Source organism: Dasypus novemcinctus, chromosome 26 (genome assembly GCF_030445035.2).
Source record: "Dasypus novemcinctus isolate mDasNov1 chromosome 26, mDasNov1.1.hap2, whole genome shotgun sequence".
Taxonomy (NCBI): domain Eukaryota; kingdom Metazoa; phylum Chordata; class Mammalia; order Cingulata; family Dasypodidae; genus Dasypus; species Dasypus novemcinctus.
Window position 1 is genome coordinate 27,515,496 of NC_080698.1, and position 26,391 is coordinate 27,541,886.

The window sequence follows — 26,391 nt, forward strand, 5'->3', positions numbered from 1 at the left end:
TATAAGCACCTGAGGGCAGTGAGCTTTGTTTGTTTTGTTCCCTGTTATTAATCCAACACCTTAAAGTATGCCCAAATACATGTAAGCTCAAAGTATTTCATGAATAAATCAATGACTTGACTTCTCAGAAGTAGCCTAGTCTTAAATTCTTAGATATTTAAAATCTCCAGCAGATGTTCAGACTAAAATGCATTTGGCAAGAATTATAGGGTCCTTACTTAATTCCCAAGCAGGTTAATGATTTTCTACCAACAAACTTTATCTGTACTGCCAATGAGGTTAATTTCCTTCTTGTCTTTTGTTATCACATTTCCTGGTGGTGTGCCCTCCACAAAAGCCTGTATTTTAATTGCATCAGAAACTAGTTAAGGTTGCTCCTATGAATATTTATTTATTCAAAACATTTTTGAATGAGGTATGAAAATAATAAATAATTTATTCATGAAGAAATTCAAATTATGTCCAGTGGACCCTGTGGGTCAAGAATTATTCTTCATTTCTCAGTCCTGTACTCTTATCTGATTGTGTGAACAAATGCTATCCTAAAAGAAATATTAAGAAAAAAACTTTCTATATTAAGAAAATCAAACTAGAATTTTTACCTATAATTCAGGGATTGTGGTTGAAGGGAATCATTTACAGGAACTATTGAAAGTATTTGTGGATTTCACTATTTGGTCACAGATTACATTGGGATCATATAAAGATAATAGTTATAATTTAAATGCTAATTATGATCATGTACTTTATATTCATTTTTCTAATCCTTAAATAAAATTCTAAAAAATTTTTTAAGGTTTATTTATTTATTTCTCCCCCTTTCCTTTCCCCACCTCCCCCCATCTGCTCTCTGTGTTCATTCACTGTGTGTTCTTCTGTGTCTGCTTGTATTCTCATTAGATGGCTCTGGGAACCGATCCTGGGACTTTTCATAGTGGGAGAGGGGCAATCATTCTCTTGTGCCACCTCAGCTCCCTGATCTGCTGTGTCTCTTATTATCTCTCTTCTCTGTCTCTTTTTGTTGCATCATCTTGCTGCACCAGCTCTCCGTGTGGGCCAGCATTCCTGTGTGGGGCAGCCCTCCTGTGTGGGATAGTACTCCCCGTGGGCCAGCTTGCTACATGGGCCAGCTTACCTTCACCAGGAGGGCATCCTATATGGTAGACAGGAGCCCAGTTGCTTGAACCACATCTGCTTCCTGTAAAGTTTTTCTACTTTTTTTGAAGTAAGATAAGATTTCAGTAAGATACGGTTTAGAAAAAGTGGATAATATAGCTATTATGTAGCAAGCCTAGAATTTGAGCTCAAGCCTATGTAATCTCAAAGCTCATGTTTCTTGTTTACTTTGTTTCCTGCTCATATCTTACAGATATATACACTTATCATTCCTAAGAAATGTTTAGTAAATCACAGGAAAATAAACTATTGGCATATCTGCAAGACTTGAACCAAAAACCTGTTGACTCGAATGTGGAGCACAATTTCTGAATGTTAGTAAATTCTAAAACATAGAAATGGAACCATATATGTGGACAAAATACAAAAAGATGGTGCTAAATTAGGCATTATTATTGGTTTCAACATCTTTCTTCACTCAGCCTTTATTAACGTCGCTTGGCGTTCTTTTGACAAATTTTATTTTTTTGTCCTCTTTTCTTCTCTAGACTTCAGCACGTGTGCTGAGAAACAGTACAGTGTGTGTGGGGGATATTGATAATCATTGGCATTGAAATGGTTTTTGGTACTTCCTTTCTAGACCTTATAAGTGTAGCTATGTAATCAGCAGATAATTTATTGATGGGTGGAGAAGCAGAAATTGGTGCAAGGAAAAGACATGTCTTTTCCTCTGCGTAAATACTCTGCTTTTTGTTACTGAACTTGTTGACCCAAGACCTCTGTGTTATAGAACAGCACACTAGAGGGCGCACAATGCCTGTGTTTTAAAGGTGGCAGACAGTTCAAAATGTGTGGACTCTGGAAGCTCTTGAGTTTATTGCTTGGTGCCTTAAAAATGGCTCCTATTAGAAAAATGAAAATCCAAACATAGTAAATAGCACCTAAATACACAAATTTATTTTATCTTTAGGTACACATGTGATCAATAATTACATTTATTTATTAGCTTTTTAATTTTGCTTTATTTTTATCATGAAGAAATTTAAAGATATGCAAAAGTAGATGAACAGATTTAATCTCTATGGGCCCATCACCCAGCTTCAACAATTACCAACTTAGTGGCCAATATTGTTCCATCTATACTCAGACCCACTTCCCCTACTTCTGTATTATTTTAAAGCAAATTCTAGATATTACTTCATTGTGTATTTAGCTTTACAAAAATGAATGCCAGAATTTAAAAATATTTCCCTCAAGTTATTGATCAATTATAAAGGGTAAAATAGTAATTTTACAGTGAAGAAACTGGCAGACACCATCTTATCTGAGTGATCAAAGTTATTATCAACAACAATAAGATATTTTAGCATCATACACCCTTATACACCAAGAACACATCGCTTCTCTAGTCTTCTTGCCAAAAAAATGTATAACCTCACTCTAATCATAAGAAAACATCAGACAAATCCAAACTGGGAGATGAACAAATTTGAAAAGATCAAAAGTTCAAGGTCATGAAAAACAAGGAAAGAATAAAACTGTCACAGATGGCAGGAGTCTGAGGAGACACAGCAAGTAAATGCAGTGTTGGATCCTGGAACAGAAAAAGAACATTAGGGGGGAAACTGGTGAAATTAAAATAAAATCTGTAGTTTACCTATTAGTATTGCACGAATACTAGTAGCCGATTTTAATAATTATACTCTAGTTATCTAAGTTGTTAATGTTAGAGAAGCTGGGTGACAGGTATGTGTGAATTCTACTAATTTGATGAATGTCTTTAAATTACTTAAATTAAGTAACAAGAAGGATCAGGTATGGAAATTGTGTGAAGTATTTTAGTTTTAAAAGTTCCCCTAAAATAACAAGTTAAATTTTGAGAAGCAGATGTGGCTCAAGTGATTGAGTTCCCACCTACCACATGGGAGGTCTCTGGTTCAATTATCAGTGCCTCCTAAAGAAAACAGCAAGCTGTGTGACAGGCAAGCCTAGCAGGCTGATGTAACAAGAGGCACAAGAGAAAAACATAACGGGAGACACAACAAAGCAGGGAATGGGGGTTCCTGGTGCCTCCTAAAGAGGACAAGCAAGACTGAGCTAGCGCGACAGACAGTTACAGCAAGCCGACGCAACAAGATGATGCAACAAGATACACGAGAAGAAAAAACACAATGAGAGACCCAACAAAGTAAGGAATGGAGGTGACTCAATTGATTAGGTGCCTCCCTCCCATATCAGAAGTCCTGAGTTTGGTTCCCAGTGTCTCCTAAAGAAACAAGATGAACAGACACAGCAAATGCAAACAGTGAGGGGGTGGGGAGAAATAAATAAAATAAATATTTAAAAAAACATTTTTATCAAAGTAGATCATGTGATTTGTAATAAGTCAAATAATATAGAAGAACTTATGATCAAAAGTAAGTTTCCTGCCCTATCCTTTTCTACTCTGATTCTACATTCTAGGGGTAACTTCTTTTTTTTTTTTTTAAAGATTTATTTTTATTTTTATTTAATTCCCCTCCCCTCCCCCGATTGTCTGTTTTCTGTGTCTTTTTGCTGCGTCTTGTTTCTTTGTCCGCTTCTGTTGTCGTCAGCGGCACAGAAAGTGTGGGTGGCGCCATTCCTGGGCAGGCTGCACTTTCTTTCGCGCTGGGCGGCTCTCCTTACGGGTGCACTCCTTGCACGTGGGGCTCCCCTACACGGGGGACACCCCTTTGTGGCATGGCACTCCTTGTGCGCATCAGCACTGCGCATGGGCCAGCTCCACACGGGTCAAGGAGGCCCGGGGTTTGAACCGCAGACCTCCCATGTGGTAGACGGACGCCCTAACCACTGGGCCAAAGTCCGTTTCCTAGGGGTAACTTCTTTTAACTCTGTCTATTTTTAATTCTTATTACATCCATATTTCTGGATAATGTATTTAAACATTTTTCTTAATTTGTCAAATGTAATCCCTTGAGTCTTTGGAATGAAAGATGCAGTTTAGCTCACATTATGTCCCTCCCCAACCATTTCATCCTAGCATGTGAGTTAGATAAATTTAATTCCTCTGGTTACTTTAGAAATTTTAAATTATATATATATTTATGTTTCTAGTTCTTATCCCACAAAGTTCTATCAGCATATAACTTGCTCTTTATAATATGAGACTGATACTTCCTTTTTGCCATCTTTTCCATTGTAACTTTCAAATCTCACTTTCTAGTATGACTTTCTCTCACCTGGACTTTCACCCCTACATTCTCAAGTTGACACTTTCATCCTCTCCCTCACCCACAATCACTTCTTCCATGATTTGTCTGGATTAATTCTAAAAGTTGAACACCCATGAACCAGTGTTTGTATTATTGAGACTTCCTGAGTGGTTGGCTGGTACTGTTGTTGGGGTATATTTCCTTTTATATCGATCCTGTGTCATGGCCTCTGTGCCACTCTGAAAGATAGGTTTCCAACTTCAGAATCAAATAGACCTTTATTTTGCCCTCCATTATTCCTTAAAGTTAACCCATACTTTAATTTGCTGAACATTTGGTACATGAACTTTTTTTGGTGCGTTATTTGCCTATTTTGTATATTTAAGTATGACAACCTCAAAGTCGTATTGTCCTTTCTACTGAGTCTTTTTTTCCCTTGGGAATCTTGGAATCTTCCATCCTAATTTTTTAATCTGGTGTGATTATTCACTGTGTCTGGACTTCTTTTCACTGCTTTCTTGTGTTGGATTTGCTGTTTTCCTGAAGGCTTTGGAGCATAGTGGTTTGCTTGAGTTCCCACCACAGCTCTGCTTCTGACCAGCTCTGTAACTTTGGGCAATTCATCTCTGGTACCTCAGTCCCTCACCTAAAGTAAATGCTTTAAGGCATAGTAAATATGAGACTATAGCTCATTTTTCTGAAGATCATTATTTTATCTTGATTTTTATCAGGTAATATTCACTTTATTATCTTTTTCTAGTGCCTAATATAATTTATAAAGGCTCTTACAAAAGACAGTTGGTGATGGTCATTCACTATTTGGTTTCATTGATTTTTTTTAATGTAGGAAGGAATCACATTAATTAGCTGTTAATAATGTTAATAAACTTAGAGAAGTATTTTGATCATACCACTGTAGAATGCATCCTAATTTAGGAAATTGATAGTTAAGTTAGTTTGGAGTTTAATGAAGTCATTACCAAGTTTCTGATACAGTACACATGTACCTTGATCCACATGTTGTGACCCTTTCCTGTTTATCTGTGAATTTTGGGGAAAGGAATGATGAACAAGTTAAAAATCACTTTTGGATGAGGTTTATTTTGTTTCATGGGGCAAATTATGTATGTCATTTGCTTAGTAGAAGAGATCAATAATATTTATGTCAGGCGGAGACTATGACGAGTCTTTCTTGAGCAACAAAGAGCTTGTGAAAGTTACTCTGTCTTCTGAGTTATTTATTGGTTCTTACAGTTGTTTACCAAGGTTTTTTTCTTCATCCTTACAGACATTTAATATGAGTTAGAAAATATTGTGTGTAGTGCATGTAACACTTTTCAGCCATTGAGTTTTAGAGTAGTTTTGATTAAACTTGAAAACCCAAGGGGAGCAATGTAGCTCAGTGGTTGAACACCTGCTTCCCATGTACGAGGTTATGGGTTCAATCCCCAGTACCGCCTTAAAAAAAAAAGGAAAACCCAAGCAAAGTGTCTGGCATACCTAGCCTCTCAGTAAATGGTAAATTTTCATCATTTATTATTTTTATGTATTTGAAGGAGGAAGTAGATTAATTTATCCAGCATCTGCTGTATGCTAGACTAGGTACTTTTTTTAAAATATGGAATGCTTCACGAATTTGCTTGTCATCCTTGCGCAGGGGCCATGCTAAACTTCTCTGTATCGTTCCAGTTTTAGTATATATGCTGCCGAAGTGAGCACAAGGTACTTTTTATATGTTTTTCATTTAATCTTCACATCAGTCCTTCAAAAAATCAATATTACCTACTGAGCGATTATGAAGTATACATGCCTTACATATTTAGTCATGATACCCAAGCAAGCCATGCTGTCTGTTTACCTTGTAAACCATTTACAAACTAGTAAATATTTATTATATACATGTATTTTCTTTTCTTTATTGAGTATATGAATAAGGATGTTTTAAAATGAACAGTTGGGAAGCAGACTTGGCTCAATAGATAGAGCATCCACCTACCACATGGGAGATCCACAGTTCAAACCCAGGACCTCCGTGACCCGTGTGGAGCTGGCCCATGCGCAGTGTTGATGCACGCAAGGAGTGCTGTGCCATGCAAGGGTGTCCACCGTGTAGGGGAGTCCCATGCGCAAGTAGTATACCCCTAAGGAGAGGTGCCATGCGCGAAAGAAAGTCCAGCCTGCCCAGGAGTGGCATTGCACACATGGAGAGCTGATGCATCAAGATGATACAACAAAATAGACACTGATTCCTGGGCCACTGATAAGAATAGAATCGGACACAGAAGAACACACAGCGAATGGAAACAGAGCAGACAGCTGGGGAGGGGGGGAGAAATAAATAAATAAATCTTAAAAATAAATAAATAAATAAAATGAGCAGTTGTTGTGGAGTGGGTGTAGCTCAGTGGTTGAGTGCCTGCTTTGCATGTACGAAGGTCTCAGGTTCAATTCCCAGTACCTCTAAATAATAAATAAATAAATCCTAAATAAATCAACAAATAAATCCTTCTTTTCCCCCCTTTCCAACTCTTTGTTTTTGAAAAATTATAGCTTACAGAAAAGTTAAAGCATGTATCTATTTTGAAATTCAGCCTCTATTGTTTTATCCCTCTTTATGTTTTGTCTTTCCTGAAGCATTTTAAGAAAGTAGTAGACATCCCAACACTTAATCACTAATTATTATAGCATTTAACTCCTAAGAATGGAGACATACTTCTCATAACCGTAAACCCGTTACATTCCCAATAAATTAAAAATTGATACTTTAATATTTAATACATGATCAGTTTCATAGTTTTCCCTATTGTCCCAATAACAACAGTTTTATTGCATTCTCTCCCAAAGCTTTGTTAAAGGATCACACATTGCATTTGGTGATTAGGTTCCATCTATATTCCCCCTTCCTACCCTCTGCTGTGATATGGACATTTTTGTAAGAGTCTAAGCAGGGGTTTTCTTAACCTTTTTTGTTCCATGGACTCCTTTGCCAGTCAGGTGAAAACTACAGACCCCTTACTAGGTCCACACTATTCTGTGTATTATTGAATAAATACATCACACCTGCACCAACACATCCCAGGAATAATGTTTTGTGAATTTCAGTTCAAGCTCACCAGACCCCTTATTACCCCTCATCTAGGGCATTTGTTCTACAGACAGTCTCATAATTGAAATTGTCTGAATTCCTTATGATTAGATTCAGAGTAAATTTTTTTTTCTTTGACACAACATAGATGATATTGTGTACTTGATATTGTATTATACCAGGAGGCACATAATGTCAGTTTGTCTCATTCTTGGTGAAGCTAAGTTTAATCATTTGATTAAGGTAATATTCTTTAATTTTCTGTAGTTGAAAGATCCAGTTCTCCTTTGTTATTAAGAGGCAGTCTATGGGGTAATATTTTACTACCATGTGATTATCCTGTTCCCCAATAATCTTTCACCCAGTGGTTTTAACATCTGTGGATGCTTCTTGCCTGAACTATGTATTACTTTGGTGATTGCAAAATGATGATTTTCCTAATACTGTCATTTTTCTCAATTTTTTAACTGGTATTCCTCTGTAAAGAGCAACTTTCCTCCCCTACCCCAGTTCCCTTTTTTTTTTCAGTATCTCTATAATGGACTTGAGGATTCTTTTTAATTCAGTAATTAAAGTGCATTAAAAAATTTTTTTTAAATCTCAAATTGTCCCAAATTTGACAGGTGGGAGCTCCTTCCAGCTGACTTCCTTTGCTCTTTTGATGTTTCCCCTTAGTATTTGAGCACTTCCTTGCTGGCATAACAAGATGTCCCAGGCTTGTCTGGTACTTTCCCTGTCTCTGACCTGCAACCAGACACTTCTCCAAGGAGGCTTTGGTTTCTTTTAGTCCGGGGTGGTATTTAGAAAGCAGGATTTGTGCTCTAGGTGTATCATTGCATTTTATTGGGCAGAAAATAATGGGTTTTTAATTATCACATCACTTTATTTTCCTTCACTCCCGTATATTTACCTCAGGCAAGAACAACTGATTACTGTTTTATTTTTTCAGTTATGCTGTAAACTTTCCTTATTTTTGGTTCAGTGCTGTGACCCAAATAACACAAGCATAGACATATTCATATCTAGAACACCAGGACAATCAGGATACAGAACAGTTTCTTCTCTCCAAAAACTCCCTTATGGAATCCCTTTGTAGTCACACCCATTTCCCCACTTCTAAACATCTGGCTACTGCTGTTCTTATCACTATGACTTTTTCCTTTTGAGAATGTCATTTAAATGGAATCATACAGTATCCAGCCTTTTTAGACTAACTTCTGTTACTCAGCTTAATGCCTTTGAGATTCATCCCAGCTGTATCAATAGTTTGTTCCTCTTCATTACTGAGCAGTATTTATTCATTCACCTATTGAAGGACATTTGAATTCTTTCTAGTCCAGGGTCATGTTGAAGAACATTGCTATAAATATTCTTGTTTAGGTTTTTGTGTGAACATAAGGTTTTGTTTCTCTAGGGTATATTACTCAGGCATGGGATGCTATGTCATAAGTGCTTGTTTAACTTTATAAGAAATTATCAAACTTTTTTCCAGAGTAGCTGTAAAAATTTGCATTCCTGACAACATTGCAGGAGGGCTTCATTTGCTTTGCATCCTTGTCAGCACTTGTTATTGTTCAGTATTATTTATTTTAGCCATTTGAATAGGTAGGAAATGTTATCTCCTAGTGGTTTCAATTTTCATTTCCCTAATGGCTAGTGATGGTGAACATCTTTGCAAGTGCTTATTTGCCCTTTTTATATCTTCTTTTGTGAACTCTCTATTCAGGTCTTTTGCTTATATTTTAAATAGGTTGTTTGTTTTCATAAGTTAGCATTTTGAAGTTCTTTACATATTCATATATGAGTACTTTTTCCACATACGCAATTTGCATATATTTTCTGCTAATCTGTAGCTTGTACTTTCATTCTCTGAACAGTGTTATTTGCTGAGTAAAACGTTTTAATTTTGGTGAAGTCAAATTTGTCAATTTTTTTCCTTTCATGAAAATGTGTCATATGTAAGACCTCTTTGCGTATCTCCAGACTACAAAGGTTTTCTCCTATGTTTTCTCCTAAAAGATTTAGTTTTATGCTTTGTATTTACATATTTGCTTCATTTTGAGTTGACTTTTAAATAAGGGGGTGTGAGTTTTAGATTGAGTTATTTATTTCTGTCTGGATGTCTAATTTTTCCAACGGCATTTGCTGAAAAGACTTATCTTTCTCCATTGAAAGCTTTTTGCACCTTTGGAAAAAATCAATTAGCCATATTATTGTGGGTCTGTTTCTGGAACAAGTATTTATTGATTCCTTACTATGTGACAAGCAGAGTCTTTGTTTTTATATTTTTGAGGAACCCGGTCTTGTAAGGTAGTGATTTTCAAAGATTCTCTCTCTCTCTTCCCCCCTCCCCTGTCCCCTCCCCCCTTCCCTCTCCCCATTAGAGGAAGGGCTAGCTGAAAACATCTAAGACTTATATAGTTTTCATCTTTTTTTCTCTTCAGTTACTGTGTCTTTAATATGTATACCTTATCCAGAGGTTCTTAACCAGAGGTTCTTAACCAGATCCCTTGGGGATCCATGGAAAGATTTCAGGGGGTCCACGAGCTTTCATTGTTGTGAGGTCACGTTGGTGCCAGTGTAATATATTTTTAAAATAATACATAGTATAGTGTGGACTTAGTAAGGGGTCATGGTTTTCATTTGACTGGCAAAGGAGTCTGTGGAACAAGAAAGGTTAAGAACCCTTCCTTAGTGGGTTAGAAGCTCAGTTCATCTAACTTCGGTTTAGCATGCAAGTTTGTATTAATAATATTTTGTTACATAGATTGGGCCACTGGTTTTATTTTTAATTATTGCTGTAACATTGTTATATAGTATGAGTACTTTGTCATTCATCTACTTGAAGAAGAAAAAGATACTCTATTTTATTGTTGATGTCGTTTTTGAGTTACCAGGGCTGGAGATTGAACCTAGGACCTCATTGTGTGAAGCCAGCACTCATCCACTAAGCTTCATCAGCTCCCCTCTATACTTTATTTTATTCAAGTATATTGCATCTTTGTTTTGAGAGTGATCCTCTTCACAATATTGATAAAATACAAGATCTGAAATGACTTACCAAGATTGCTCTGCTTGTGGTAAAGACAAATCTTCTAGAACCCAGATTATTCAACTCTTAATCTAGCACTGCCTTGCTGGAATGGAAAGTTTATAAACCACAGAATTAATTTGAAACTTTTAATATGAAACTCCATTATCTAATGGACATTTTCTTTATACTTTATAGCTCAAAAGCAATTCGCTCAAAAGCAACAAGTGGTCTTGTTTTTTGTTTTTTATTTAGCTTACCTGCAAACATTTATTTTATGGAGTGAGTGCTTGGTACAGAGCCATGGAGTCAGCAGTGTGTGGACAATATAGGAGAGTTCAAAGATTTTACCCTCAAAGAGCTTCTGTGATTTGTGTCCTAAAGATGCATGAATATGGGAGTTTATAAAGCAATTCTTCAGTAGTTGGTAATAATATTGAAAGTGCTAAAGTGGTAGCAAATACCAGAGTGAGTAATCAGTCATTCAGGGAGAGAATCCTTATCTCTGAGTGAGTTGAATTTTGGGTAATGTTTTTCCAAAACTTAGAAAAAGGAGGGGAAGAGTAATGGAGTTCATTTGTTGATATTGAGAAGCACTTTAAAAATGGTGGATTGCCTCTTAAAAATATCTTCAGGGAAATGGATGTGGCTCAAGCAGTTGGGCTCCCATTTACCTTATAGGACGTCCAGGGTTCAATGCCTGGGTCTCCTGTTGAAGGCAAGCTGGCCCATGCATTGAGCTGGCCCATGCAGAGTGCTGGCCCACACGGGAATTCCACCCAGTGCGGGAGTTCCGCCCCCACAGGAGTGCTGGCAGACATAGAGAGCTGGCGCAGCAAGGTGACGCAAAAAGAGACACAGAGGAAAGACATAAGAGACATAGCAGAACGGGGCTGAGGTGGCACAAGAGAGTGAACACCTCTCTCCCATTCCGGAAGGTCCCAGGATCTGTTTCTGGAGTCACCTGATGAGAATACAAGCAGACACCGAGCAGGCAAGGAGGGGTAGGGAGGAGGGAGGATAGATAGATAGATAGATAGATAGATAGATAGATAGATAGATAGATAGATAGATAGATAGATAGATCTTTAAAAATATATGTATCTTAAAGTGAAACTAAATGCTTGAAAATACTTCAAGTAAACTTGGATTTTCTGTCCATAAACATACACATTGTACCCCTTTTGGGATTGAGACCTTTACTTTTTTTTTTTTTTTTTAGAAATTTTTTTTTCTTTTTTGTCTTTATTTTTTTAATGTAACATTAATGTTACATTAAAAAAATATGAGGTCCCCATATACTCCCCACCCCCCAAGATCTTTACTTTTAATGCTTAACTCATGCCTCAAGTTAGAGGGGAAAAAATAGAATTGTAAGCCAAAATGGAATTTATTTGGAAGACTCTATATAATGTTCTCATGTAAATTATAGTAATGAGTCTTCTTAGAATATTAACATTAATAAAATAATTTTCTTAAAATCCATTTGATACTAGGCCAAAAAGAAATCATGAAAATATCAGCTATTCTCTTAGTAATTGTAAGTTCTTCATTTATTATTGCAAGTATAAATGCTAGGAAAATCTTTGCAGCAAGTATGTCTGTGAGGCTCAAGTTGGGTGGGATTTCACTTAAAAAAATCTGGCATAAAATTTATAAGGCTATGCCTAAAATTACTTTATTAATTGTTAAAATATGTTGATTTATTCAATTGTCAGCTTTCAGAATAAACACATAGGCAACTATGAAAGCGTAAGTGTTTGTTTATATTTGTGTATACTTATGTGCGCATATAATGGTATACTTTTAGATATCTGTGGTAAAAATAAATACATGTTTGCTTTATTTTTAGTAGCTAAATATTCTGTTTTTATCTAATAGAATTAGGGTCACAAAGTTTAAGTTTGCATATCTAGTAGTCTGCATAAGACATTTTTTTAGCTTTTTATTTGGAAATACTTTCTAACTTATAGGACAGTTACAGAAATAATATGAATCTTGGACAGAGCACTCCAACATCTCTATGTGCCTCCAGATATACAGAAATTGTGATTAACATTTTGCTACATTTGCTATATCCTTCTATCTATCCATCCATCGGTCTCTGTATTTATCAATCTATTTTCTAAACACTTTAGGTTTTATACATCATGGCCCTTGAATGCTTAATACTGCCATGTACAGTTCTTAAGAATGAAGATATTCACTTATGTAACTACCTTAATTGGAGTTATCAAGTTCAAGAAATTTATTGTTGATATACAGCTTACAGTCTATATTCCATTTTTTTCATATCTACTAAAATGTCCTTTCAGGCCTTTTATCTTTCATTAATAGATCCCATCCAGGATCACACATTGCATTTAATTGTCATTGCCTCTTTAATTGCTTGTTCTTTTTTTTTTTCCTAATTTTGAAACATACATAGAACATAAGCTTTCCCATCTCAGCACTCCGAGCATACCTACTGTTCAGTGGGATTAACAGACTCACATGTTGAGGTACACTCACCACCTTCCGTTACTAAAGCTTTCCATCTCCCCAGTAGAAACCCTACACCCATTACGCATTAACTTCCCATTCCTTCTGCCGCCCACCCCTGGCAATCTGTATTCTAATTTCTGTCTCTAAGCTTGTATGTCTCTGATATTTTCTTTGTAGTTACCATGGGGCTTAAATGTAACATTCTAAATATATAACATTCTTGTTTGCTTAGATAACTTCATTGGTACCCGCAAATTATGTGCCTATACCTTCTGTTCCTCACCTTTATGTAATTTTTGCTAAGAGTTGCATGTTTCTACAATAAGTCCAAAATCACTGATTCATCATTATATTTTATGCATTTGCCTTTTAGATCATAGAAACAGAGAAAAGTACTGGCAATTTATATTTACTCATGTCATTCCCCTACTGGAGATCCTTATTTCTTCATGCAACTTTGATTGGTCTTCAAGTGTCCTTTCATTTCAAACTGCAGAATTCTAGTCTTTCTTGTAGGGTCAGTCTAGGTGACAAACCCTCCGCTTTTGTTTATCTGAGAATGCCTTCATCTCTCCCTCATTTTTGAACAGTTTTGACAGATATAGAATTCTTGGTTGGCATTTTTGCTTTCAGTACTTTAAGTGCATCATCCCACTGACTTCTTACTCTCTGGTATCCAATGAGAAATCAGCATTTGATCTTTTTGAGGCTCCCTTTTATGTGACATGTTCCTTCTCTTTTGTGGCTTTCAGAACTCCCTCTCTTTTTTTTTTTTTTTGGTTTTCATAAAGGATATTTATTTAGGGTAGGAGCTTACAGATACCAGGCCGTAAAGCATAAATTACTTCCCTCACCAAAGTCTATTTGGAGCAAGATGGCTGACAACGTCTGTGAGGGTTCAGGATTCCTGGGTTCCTATGTTCCTGGGGCTGGCTTTTCTCTGGGTTCAAGATTACTTCCTTCCCTGCTTCTCTTTCCTCTGGGTGCTGACTTCCCAGGTCTTCAGCATCAAACTCTAACATCAGAAATCCCCATCTCTGTTCTTCACCATGCCTTTTATCTGTGAGACCCCACCCACCAAGGGGTGGGACGCAACACCCTAATCATAACTCAATCATGCGCAGGTATAGATCAGATTACAAGCGTAATCCAGTATTTCCTTTTGGACTTCATAACCATATCAAACTGCTACACCTCACCCTCTGAATTCCAAAAAGACATTACAATATTTGGAAAAACCTTAAATTAGTAACATGCAAGTATTAAATCATATCACAATCAATTTAAAGAAATACAGTTTGTCTTGGGGCAAAGTCCTGTCTGCTATAGACCTCTGAAACTTACAGAACAATTTATCTGTTTCCAGTACACAAATGGACAGACATAGGATAAATGTTTTCATTACAATAAGGAGAAATTGGGAAGGAAACCTGAGTCATGGGCCCTCTACATTTCAGTAGACCTGCAGAGAATCTTCTGTTCGATTTCAAAGTCTGAGAGTCATTCTTTTTTTTTTTTTTTTTAAGAGTTTGCAAAGCATTTTATTTCATCAAAGATCACTTCAGTACACTGGGATAATAGCAATCATAGAATTAAGAGTAGTGGTAGTGCTTCCTTTTTTTTTTTGTCTTTATTTTTTTAATGTTACATTAAAAAAATATGAGGTCCCCATATACCCCCCACCCCCTCACCTCACTCCTCCCCCCATAACAACAACCTCCTCCATCATCATGAGACATTCATTGCACTTGGTGAATACATCTCTGAGCACCGTTGCACCTCTTGGTCAATGGTCCACACCATAGCCCACACTCTCCCACAGTCCACCCAGTGGGTCATGGGAGGACATACAATGTCCGGTAACTGTCCCTGCAGCACCAGCCAGGACACTCCAAGTCCCGAAAATGCCCCCACATCATGGAAGAGAGTCATTCTTAAGAAGATGATTTCTTCTCTTTGGGGCCATATGGGGACCCACCCTTTCCACAGTATTGCCCAAGGGCCATTTTCTTGGTTCCACCCTCATCAAGCATCTGGGTGTCAATTAAGCTCCAGACCTCTCCCTCCAAGAGTGTTGGGGTGATTGCCACACCTCACCCAAACTTTGGGTTAGAGTCTTAACCCGCCTAGTACAGTGATGTAAAGACAACATTCCCCCTAACCTTTGGCATACAGGCTCAACCCTTTCAGAGCAATGGGTTGACCACCTGGCCTTCCCTATCTTTTGGGGGACAGGTTCACCCCACCCAGATGTGTGGGGTGCTGACCTTAACCACCCTAATCCTTTGGGAATGTGCTCCACCCTCTTTGCACCTGGGGGCAGCAAAACTCCCCCGGAACATCAGACAGGAACATCCACCCTTTTCAACTGCTGGGCACTTTCATCTGGGAGCCTAATTTCCAGAGGCGTGAAATTTTCAGAATCAGTTCTGTTTTCTTTCTACCTAGAACTTTCTCTTTGTCTTGGGCATTCAACAGTTTGATTATAATATGCCATGGCATGGACTTATTTGAGCTTATCCTATTTAGAGTTCTTTGAGCATCTTGGATGTGTATATGTTTATCTTTCCATTTGGGAAGTTTTCAGACATTATTTCTTTGACTACTCTTTTTCCCCCTCTCTTTCTGCTCCTTCTGGGATTCTGATAATGCTTAAATCGGTATGCTTGATGGCATCCCACAGGTTCCTCAGGCTCTATTTACTTTTCTTCTTTCCTTCTGCTCCTCAGACTGAATAATTTCAATGGTCTTATCTTCAGGTTCACTGATTCTTTCTTCTGCCAGCTTCAGTCTGCTTTTGAAATCCTTGAGGGAATTTTTAATTTCTCTTGTTATGATCTTCAGCTCTGTTTGGTTCCTTTTAGTGTTTTCAGTCTATTGATACTCTCTTTATGTTCATCTGTTGCTTTTCTATTCTAATTTCCTTTAGTTCTTTGTCCATTTTCCTTTAGCTCTTCGCGCATACTTGGGCCTCCTTTTTTTTTTTTTTTTAAGTCTTTGCCTGGTATTTCCCAGGTCTTGTTCTCCTCAGGGATTATTCCTAACACCTCAATCTTTCGTTCTTTCTTTTTTTCTTCTTTCATTCATTAGGGAAGTTGTAGTTTTATAGAACAATCATGTATAAAGTTGAGAGTTCCCATATATCACCCTATTATTAACACTTTGCTTTGATGAGGTGCATTTGTTACAATTTTTGAAAGCACATTTTTATAGTTGTACTATTAACTATAGCCTATGGTTTAACTTAGGGTTCACTGTATAGTGCAAAGTTCCATGGATTTTTAAAATTTTTATTCTATTACTATTTATGCAGGCTAACATTTCTGCTTTTAACCGTATTCAGATGTTTATCTCAGTGCTGTTAATTATGTTTACAATGTTTTGCTACCATCACCACCATCCATTACCAAAACATTTACATCATTTCAGATAGGAACTCTGAAAATTTTAAGCCATAACTTTCCATTCCCTATCCCTATTCCATTTCCTGGTACCTATATTTTAGATTATGACTCTAAGTTTAATTATTTTACTTATTTTGCATCAGTGAGGTCATACATTATTTGTCCTTTTGTGTCTGGTTTATTTCATTCAACATGATGTCTTCCGTGTTCATCCGTGTTATTGCATTTTTCAGGACTTCATTCTTTTTTATGGCTTAATAATACTCCGTTGTATGTATATACAGCATTTTGTTTATTCATTCTTCAGTCGAAGGGCACTTGGGTTGCTTCCATCTTTTAGCAATTGTGAATAATGACACCATGAACATTGGTATGCAAATATCTGTTCGAGTCCCTGCTCTAAATTCTTCTGGATATATACCTAGAAGTGGGATTGCTGGGTCATGTGGTAATTCTATATTTAACTTTCTGAGGAACCACCAAACTATCTTCCACAGCAGCTGGTACCATTTTATATTGCCATCAGCAATAAATGAGTGTTCCTATCTTTTCAAATTCTCGTAGTTTTCTGTTTCTTTTTTTTAACCCATTCTAATAGATGTGACATGGTATCTCATTGTGGTTTTGATTTGCATTTCCCTGATGACTACTGATGTTGAGCATCTTTTCATATGCTTTTTGGCCATTTATGTATATTCTTTGGAGAGATGTCTATTCAAGTCTTTTACCCATTTAAAAAATTGGATTGTTTGTCTTTTTGTTGTTAAGTTGAATGATTTTTTTATATATTCTGGATATTAAGCCTTTATCAGATATGTGGTTTCCAAATATTTTCTCTCACTATGTAGGTGGTTTTACTTTCATGATAACGTCCTTTGAGGCACACAGTCTTTTTTGTGAATTCTGGTTTATTTTTCTTTAGTTGCTTGTTTAGAAATGATTGCTTTACATAAGGTCCTGGAGATGCTTCCCTACATTTTCTTCTAGGAGTTTTATTTCTGGCTTTTGTATTTAGGTTGTTGATCCGTTTTTAGTTGATTTTTGTATAAGGTGTGAGGCAGGATTCTTCTTTCTTTTGCCAATGGAGATCCAGTTTTCCCAGAATTGTTTGAAGAGACCATTCTTTCTTAAATAAGTGGTCCTTTCCCCCTTGTTAAAATCATTTGGCCATAAGTGTAAGGGTTGATTTCTGACCGCTCAATTTGATTTCATTGGTTTGTGTGTGTATGTGTCTGTCCTTGAGCCAGTAAAGTTGATTACTGTGGTTTTGTAATAAGTTTTTTTGTGTGTGTGTGTTTTTTAAGATTTATTTTATTTATTCCCCCACCCCCCCACCCCACCCCCTCATTGTTTTGCACTTGCTGTGTCTGATTGTCTTCCTTGTTTCTTTGGGAGGCACTGGAAACTGAACCTGGGACCTCCAATGTGGGAGGGAGGTGCCTAATTGCTTGACTCGTGTCCGCTCCCTGCTTTGTTATTTCTTTCATTATGTTTCCCTCCATGTGTCTCTTGTTGTGTCACCTTGTTGCATCAGCTTGCCATGCCTGCCCATTGCACCAGCTTGCTGTCTTCTTTAGGAGGCACTGGGAACTGAACCAGGGACCTCCCATGTGGTAGGTGGGAGCTCAATTGCTTGAGCCACATCTGCTTCCCAAGTTGTTTTTTTTAATACAACTTTATTCTGATTCTAAATGTAAAGGAATGGGAATGACAGTAACAAATAAGGCTTCACCACTGAATATTGTGATGTGATTGTAGCAGTCTTATATTTGAAACTCAAAAAAGAAACTACTGCATTCCAAAACAGGTACATATATAGGTCCAAAAAATGAAGGCATTTTTTTAACTGCCACATTCACTCCGAAATCCATTCATCTCCTTCAGCATCCCAAAGATCAAGCACATGTTCTGCTTAGCTATATAATAAAGTGGCAAACATGCTGCACCACCGACATCACAGAACTGTTGCCTGTAATTAGGCTTCTGACTCTGGGGTCCATCTTCATTTTCTCACAGGTCATCATCCTCATTTGTCTGAGCAATTTCTAAGTGATTTTTGTAGTATGCTGCCAAAGCTCAGTACATAACAACCTCTCATGGGGCAATAGCAGGCATGGCAACAAACTCCAAGATAGGGTCCCCAATCAGCTTTCTAGCAAGCCAAAGGAAGGGCTTTTCAAAGTTGTAGTTACTTTTGGCAGAAATGTCATAGTACTGAAGATTCTTCTTTCAGTGAAAGACAATGGATTTTGCCTTAACTTTCCTGTCCTTAATATCCACTTCATTGCTGCACTACACGATGGGGAAGTTTTCACACACCTGTACCAAATCTCTATGCCAATGAGGCACATTCTTGTAAGTAACTCTTGATGTTACACCAAACATTATAATAGCACACTGGGCTTAGATCTAATAGCCATCTCTCAGTCCACAGAATTTCTCCTGACCAGCTGTATCCCATACATTGAATTTAATAGGACCTCAACACTCAAGGTGGCTATATTCTTCTCATACTCACCAGTCAAATGATGTTTTACGAAAGTGGTTTTTCCAGTACTGCCATTGCCAACCAATACAAGTTTAAACTGAACTTGGGGTTCCCTTTGGGCAGCCATCATGATGGTTCTTCCAGAAGTATCTCCATGTCCCATCTGTGTAATAAGTTGTTTTTTGTTCTTGTTTTTGTGATACCAGGACTCGGATTGTGCCTAGGACCTTGTACATAGGAAGCAGACACTCACCACTTGAGCTACACCCGCTCCCAAGTGTAATAGGTTTTAAGATATGGAAGTGAGAGTCTCCTCCAACTTCATTCTTCTTTTTCAAGATGGCTTTGGGTATTTGGGGCCCCTTACCTTTCCATATAAATTTGATGATTGGCTTTTCCAATTCTGCAAAGCAAGTTCTTAGAATTTTGATTGGGATTGTATTCAATCTATAAATCGCTTTGGGTAGGATTGACATTTTAATATTTTGTCTTCTAATCCATGAACATGGAATATCTTTCCATTTATTTAGGTATTGCTTGATTTATTTTAGCAATACCTCATAGTTTTCTGTGTACAAGTCCTTTGCATTCTTCATTAGATTTATTCCTAGATATTGTGGATTTTTGTTTTGTTTTGCTGCTATTGTATATGGAATTCTTAAAAAATTTCTTCTTCTGATTGTTTATGGCTTGTGTATAGAAACACTACTGATTTTTGAGTGTTGATCTTGTACCTCATTGTTTTACTGCTTTATAGCTCTAGGAATTTTGTTGTGGATTTTTCAGGATTTTCTGTATGTAGGATCATGCCATCTGCAAATAGGGTAAGTTTTACTTTTTCCTTTCCAATTTGGATGCCTTTTATCTTAGCTTTCCAAAGGCTGCTGATGCAAAATACCAGAAATGGGTTCATTTTAATAATGGAAATTTATTAGGGCTAAAAGCTCACAGTTCTGAAGCTGCAGGGTGCCATCAGAGATGCCTTCTCACCAAAGTCAGCTTCTGGTGATCCTGGTGTCCTGCCACATGGTGAGTCAGGATGGCAGCTGGGGAAGCAGTTGTGGCTCAACTGATAAGAGGATCCGCCAACCATATGCAGGGTCCAGGGTTTGGTACCCAGGGCCTCCTGACCCTTGTGGTGAGCTGGCCCACGTGCAGTGCTGCTGCGCTCAAGGAGTGCTGTGCCATGCAGGGGTGTCCCCTGTGTAGGGGTGCCCTACATGCAAGGAGTGAGCTCTGCACGGAGAGCTGCCTGTGCAAAAAAAGCACAGCCTGCCCTGGAGTGGCAATGCACACACGGAGAGCTGACACACAAGATGACACAACAAAAAAAAGTGACACAATTTCCTGGTGCCTCATGGCAAGAATGCAAGTGGACACAGAATACACAGTGAATGGATACATAGAGCAGATAACAGGGGGAAGGGAAGAGAAATAAATAAAAATAAATCTTAAAAAAATATATATGGTAGCTGATCTCTGTGATATCCCTGCCTTCTCATCAAGGTTCACTTTCCCCAGAAGCTCAGCTGTTGGTGATCACTGATACAGCTTGTCTCTTTCTGGACCCCTTATCTGAGCCTCAGCTACTCTGCTTTTTCCCTGAGCCCTGCTGTGGGCAATTAGGCATATTGCTCCTCTCTTCAGCCTTGAGTGGCTCAGTGGGCCCAACCTTATGGGTGCTTCTTGCTTAAGCTTTGGCTGCTAGTGGTCCTTGAGTCATCTCCCACATGGCAGGGTCAAAATGATGATGTTTCTTTTCTCTCTATCTTCTCTGTGTCTCCATTTGTTAAGGCTCCAGTAAGAGGTGGTGATCCAACCTGAGTCATAACTCACTGATATAGTCCACTCATAAGCAATCTAATCAAATGATTTAATCAAAGGCATCTTAACTGAATCTAATCAAAAGATCCCATCTACACTGAGTTTACAGATGCGGGCATGGGTTAGTTTAAGAACGTAATTTTCTGGGATCCATAAACCAGGGCACCTTTTATTTCTTTTTCTTGTTTAATTACACTGGCAACAACTTCCATTACATTGTTGAATAACTGTGGTGACAGTGGTCATCCTTGTCTTGTTCCTGATCTTAGAAGGAATGTTTTCAGTCTTTCACCATTATGTAGGATGTTAACTGTTGTTTTTTAATGGTTTAATTGTCTCCTTTATCTGGGCCATTACTTGCTGTTTCTTTGTATATTTTATAATATTTTGTTGAACTTGGTCATTTTGATTTTTTTAATGTGTTGTCACTAGAATTTAGACTCTGAGGCATCTGTTCTTTAAGCTTGTATCCATAGTGTTATGACAGAACTTTCGTTGAATGCTAGGAGCTAACAAAAGAAAAAAATATGTAAAGCCCTTTTCCCAGTCTTTGCAGATTGGCCCGTGTAAGTTCTGTCCATCAGAGCTTACTCATATAGTGAGTTTAGAGAATAGCTTGAAGCCACCTATAGGTGCCCACAATGATCCTTTCTTTGCATCCATCTTGTCTTGGGCATGCTTTTGTTATCCTTGGAATTCCCCTGTTTAGATGGATACAGATGTCCCCTCTTCCCTAGGAAAGAGTTTCCTCATGGTCCCAGGCACTGCAAAGTATTTCCTATAGCCAGCAATCCCTTGCCCCTACCACCCTCTGACTGCTCTCCCACAGTGTTCTACAGGAGAGCACTATGAGCTTCCTTCTACATGTGGGCAGGTTCTGGAACAGTGAGTCCTTGAGGCCACCACCAGGCAGATTGGGCCAGAAATATATCCTCCCAGTGTGTGTATGAGGGTCACTCTCCCCCTTATGGAACCAGAACCAGGGATCTGTCCTGGGAGCACAGGCCAGCTCTGAGCCAAGGTGGTGACGTGTGAGGAGAGGTCCAGCCAGAGCACCTTGAGATCCTACTGCTTTTAAGTGGTCTTTTCCTTGATTTGGTGCTCACCCTGTTACACCAATCCTTTAACGGTTTTCTGGAGCTTTGAAAAACATGTTTCTCCTAGTTCTTGCTGGTTGCTCAAAACTTTGTTCTGAAATATCTCACTCTACTGTCTTGATTGGGATCTTCCCCACAAAAACATTTTTTAACTTAAATTTTACAGTGTCCTACTTCTTTATGTGGTAAAAATTTAATATCAGGAATAGTTTTTGTAAGAAAGGACATAGAATGAATAGTGGATGGGATGAGAAAAGTGAAAGACTGAGAAATCCTTGAATCCCCATCTTCCATACTCCCTTATCAAAAGGCGTAGATCCTGTGCCAGTCCAGTTTAGGATACAAGGAAGTCAGATCTGAGAAGAATCCAGGAAATGTCCTGTTTCAGCCTATCATTCAGAAATAATATTAGAAACCACAGTGTGTCTTGCGTAAGTTCTAGAATTGAGATACAGTTTTGTTCAGTACCATAATTAAACCACATGAAGTTTTCTAACACGCTCCATTGATCACTTTATCAAAGTATTACATTAGTAGCTTCTCTGCTTTATCAGGCATCAGGATACTGTAGTTATTATGTTTGTGATTATGCCATTTACTTTCTTGTGCTTTTTGAAGTTGTTTAATTTCCCTAGGCATTCTTCATCCTCAAAGCCCTATTTCTGGGGTTTCCTCATCTTTACAAAGAAGGTATTGGGTTAATTAGGGATTGACGAACTCTAAAGTGTTCTTGGCAACTAGCCACCCTCATTCATTTAGCTATTGTCTCTGGCTGTTTTCACACCCCAGCAAGGCTGAATAGTTGTGACAAAGACTATATGGCCCACATAACCTAAAGTACTCTTTGACCTTTTAGAGAAAAAGTTTGCTGACTTCTAGACTGATCATCTCTAAAGCCTATGCTTTGCCTGTCTTAGTTTTCCTATTACTTCGCTGTAATTCTGAGGACCAAAAGTCTTCATTTCTGTTCAGTATAACATGTTTCCATTTCCTTTCCTTTTTTTCCCTTAACCCATTTCTAACTTTGATAATTATCAAGAGGAAAGAAACATTGTAAAGATCCATGTTTCTCAAAGTGTGGTCCCTGGACTAGCAACAGCAGCCTTACCTGGGAAGATTTGGAAATGTGAATTCTAAGGTCCCTCATCAGACCTAATGAACCAGAAAATCTGCAGGTGGAACCTAGAAGCTGTGTTTTAGTGAGCCCTCTAGCTAATTCCAGTCACACTGAAGTCTGAGAACTACTAGATTAGATTATATCAAATTTAGTAAAAAGATTATCTTGTTCTATTCTGAAATAAAAATCTTAAACTCCACAACCATTTGATAAGATCAGGAGAAAAACAAAATGTTGGGTATTATAACAGAAACCAGTGAAAGTGATATGTTATATATTTTTCTCCAGTTAAAACCTTTTTTAAAAATAAATTTTCTTTATATTTTTAATATAATGAGAAATTCCTGAAAAATATGGCTGTTTACCTTCATGGTATTTTTAATGGACAATAGAAAAGTATACATTATGATTGATTTCTTCATGGGATTTTCTTTTTTGTTGTTGCCAGTAGGGATTACTTTGAATTTTAAAACTGATGATTTGAAATAAAGTTAATCAGTTTTCAGAATAAGAATTACATCAAGAATTATTTTGTTTGCAAATAAAATGATTAAAGACAAGAACATTTAAGAGGTACCACAGCCTGTCTGCTATGCTGGCTTTCTTACCCATTTTAAGTGACATCAATGTTAAATTGCCTTTTTCCTCAATGTTAAAAACCACTAGAAATGAGCACTCATCATCAGACTACTCATTTCTGTTAGAAAAGATCACAAACTCTTTGTGTTTGAATCAAATCTCGAAAGAGAAATAGCGAAATTGTACATGTCAAGAAAGCATTACAGGATGACATTGTTATTTGGAGAATTGCTTTCATCTTTGAGATATCTCATACCTGCTTCATTTGGCATAGAATATTTCCACCTCGTGGAAAAAAATCTTCTCCTACCCCAGAGTTCCAAGTATATAGATACAGCATGGTAAGAAGAGAAATGTTTTAACATCAAAATTCACTTAAAAATGCCATCTAAAAATTCAGGGTATATAAACTGAATTAACTAACTTCATTTTGTTGAAAAGGGGCCCTTGGGTTTGTGTAAGTATATGTACACATGTACATACATAGACACACTTACATCTATATATACTTGTATAACTTTTCATTTGATATGTTTGTGAAAGTGTATATACATTTGTCAATATATATATATATTTTGACATTTATATATAGTTTGCATACACCAAATTATTGCGTTTGTAATTCTCTAATACTGTTTATTAGCTACTTCTAAAGTCCTTGTTAACCTTCAGGCATTAACACAATTCTAAAGGCTGAACTTAATTGTGTTGGTTACTTTTACTTTTCTCCTCTTTTAATGTACCAAAAATACAATTCAAGGGGTACATAAAAATGTGCCCACTATTTATTCTAGAGTAAGAGTTAAATGTCTCCAAATAGTAGTGTGATATATTCTGTGGAGTCTGCTTTTCTTCAGAGAAACAAGTTTGAATTTTTAGGTTACAGGCTTTTTGTTGTGTTTTGTTTTTAACATCATGGTGGTTTGAATGTCATATGGTAACTCCTTGACAAGCTTCCTCATGCTGTTAATTTTTGAGAAAAAAATTTTTCAATTTTTCAGTGGGTGGAATTAGATTTCTTTTATACATTTTATAGTTAACACATTTGGCTGTTCCTACACCAAAGCAAGTTAAAATAATAGTATTTAATATTTAATAAACTTCCAGGCTTTTTTAGCCATCTGGGTCTTTATTTTCTTCTCAGGCAGCATCTGAGTTTCAGCTGTTAGCCTTTCTCCTTTTCTCTGTGAAGGGTCAATTGCTTTTAAAGTCTTTGACACTTGCTGTGTCAGCCCTTTTCATATTTTCAAAATGCCTGTATAAAAGGGCTTCTCATGCATTCATGTTGGCAATTCTTTTGAACTTGAGGTTTGAACCAAACTAATAAAGTTTAATTATAGCTTAGATCCCACTGCAGTGGCCTTCAGTAGGCTTCTGGGCTGTTGTTGTTGTTGTTGTTGTTGTTGTTGTTGTTCTGGAATTCAGCCATCACCAATGTCACTTGAAGTGCATTGACTGCAGTGCGAGAGACCTGTCATAATGCCCCTATTTTTATTAGGTTGACATCATACTATGTTTAGAACTTTATTCTTTTCCTAAGGAAATATTGAATTACTCCCAAATAAAGTTTATTTCCCTTTATGTATATTTGAGGTGACCTTTTCCTATTCATCTTTAATGTTTAAACAACTAAAATCTATGAATGATTTTCTTAAAGAATCTTTTTATTTTCTTTCTACTGATGCTATTCCTCTGTTTGTTTTTAAGATCCAGGACTGAGTGGAGAATTAAATACTTCCTTCTGGGAATACCACTGAGGGTTACACAATGCTTATTTGCCTGGCATTCTGAGAAAGGCCTTTTTTCCCCCTTCTTTAAAAAAAATCTGAATAGTATTATTTACTGGCAAGAAAGTAGGAAATACACGTTTTATAATGCACATATATTAAAGGGAGGTAGTAGACTAATATTGATATTTTTAGCTCTTTAAATTGGTTGATGACCCATGTATATTATATTTTAGCATCCTGTTAAAATCATATATGCTGTATTTGTGCTTTTCTTATGTGCAGTGTTCTTTTTCCTAACCCAGTTTAAAATGCTGTCTATTGGGGGGCAGATGTGGCTCAAGCCCAGGTTCGGCTCCCTGTGCCTCCTAAAAGTGAAAAACCAAACAACAAGCAGACCAACAAAGAAACCAACTCAGGGAAGCCAATATGGCTCAGTGGTTGAGTGCCAGCTTCATACATACAGGGTCCTGGGTTCAATCTCTGGCCCTGGTACCTCAAAAAAAAAATTCTATTTTTGAATTCGATTTTGTTTAGATTTCTGTGCAGATCAGGGAGTAATGGTACTAAAAATACTTTAAGGCCCTTTTCATCTCTAAATAAATTCTATACATTTTTATAATATTGCACCAACTTTTGACCTGTAAGGATAAAATGATATAACTTATTCTTTCCTCAGAGAATTTAATTCTGAAATGGAAAATAGGGTTCATGAAGAAGAACAAATAGCATAGCTCCTATTAAATGTGAAAATTGACTTTTCTTTTTAAAATGAAACTCACCTCTGATTGTTTTCCTAAATTTATTATAGCAAGGGTCTAGTTTTAAAATGAAGTGAAATTTGAAGTTAATTTACATATTAGCTGCTTTGCAGTGTAATTTTACTTGGTGAGATATTAAGAATTTCAAATACATATCCTAAATTATCCCTATTTGGAATCTGGTAATTTCCCCATGTAATTTCTAGACCATCAACTTCAAAGAGGTATTCCAAAAAGGTTGCACACATAACAACAACAACAAAAAAAGCCAGCACATTAAAATTGAGTAATTTCTTATAAAACTGCAGATATCCAAGTTTTCTTTAAAAATCCAGATACCTGGCAACATTGGGCCAACATTCCTGTGAGGCAGTAGTTGTCTAGAGCTGAGAAGCAGCTACCTCTTGGATGGAACCTGTGCTTTCCAGATCATCAGAGGCTTCTACTTCCTGTTGTTTCTGACACCTTCCTTACTTCAGTCATT

At 37.1% G+C, this 26,391-nt stretch overlaps 1 protein-coding gene, 1 non-coding gene and 1 pseudogene across 5 annotated transcripts in view; 1 reads left to right on the forward strand and 2 right to left on the reverse strand.

Moving 5' to 3' along the window:
- The window catches only part of SLC25A26 (solute carrier family 25 member 26), a 139,066-nt gene that overhangs the window by 45,369 nt on the left and 67,306 nt on the right, over positions 1 to 26,391 (forward strand). The gene's annotated exons all lie outside the window — the stretch shown is intronic.
- LOC111761648 (U6 spliceosomal RNA) lies at positions 5,923 to 6,029 on the reverse strand. The gene has a single exon (XR_002794944.2). It is a non-coding gene; the product is annotated as a U6 spliceosomal RNA (small nuclear RNA).
- LOC101421446 (GTP-binding nuclear protein Ran-like) lies at positions 18,325 to 18,929 on the reverse strand (annotated as a pseudogene).